A 654-nucleotide genomic window follows, 5' to 3' on the forward strand; every position below is an offset into this window, starting at 1 on the left:
CCTCCCTCCCCTTCTGCCTTTTATTCTTTTGTCTCTAAATGGATTTAATGAGGCTGAAAAACATGACAATTGAATATAACCAAGAAATAAAAAAATAACGAGGGAGGAAGGAAGAAGGAAAAGAGAAAGGAGGAAGGAGAAGGATTACTAAAATAAGGGAGGAATCCATTCAATTTCGCAAACGTTTACTGTGCGCAGGTGGCAGGGGGATTGAAACGGAGACGCCGAGCCCGTTCCTGCCCTCAAGGAGCCCCCAGTCTAGTGGGCTGGCCGGAGCCTGGCTTGGCGGAGGAGGCCTGGAGGCCGGGTGGCCGGGGCCGGAGGGTGGCGGTGGCTTCTCGGAGGAGGTGATCTGGGACCCGGCCCTAAAGGTCGAGAACAACTCGTTTTTATAGTCTGGAAAGGGAGCAAGGCCCGGACGTCCTCGAAGGGACAGAGGAGAGGCGTGCTACAGAGCTGAGGTCGAGCCCCAGCAGAGAGGACAGGGTCGGGCGCTGTGCTCTGCCCCGCGACGTCTGGGGCCGAATCTGAGCCACTGCGAGTCACGAGTCACGAAGTCACTCGGGTTCGGCCGAATTCGGTGCTGGGCCTGGCTGCTTGGGCTTCCGGAGCCCGGCCGAGCGCCCGGGGTGGGGCTCACGCCAGACCTTTGCG

Source organism: Fukomys damarensis, unplaced genomic scaffold (assembly GCF_012274545.1).
Source record: "Fukomys damarensis isolate Sample0158 unplaced genomic scaffold, DMR_v1.0_HiC HiC_scaffold_8, whole genome shotgun sequence".
In the NCBI taxonomy this organism is placed as follows: domain Eukaryota; kingdom Metazoa; phylum Chordata; class Mammalia; order Rodentia; family Bathyergidae; genus Fukomys; species Fukomys damarensis.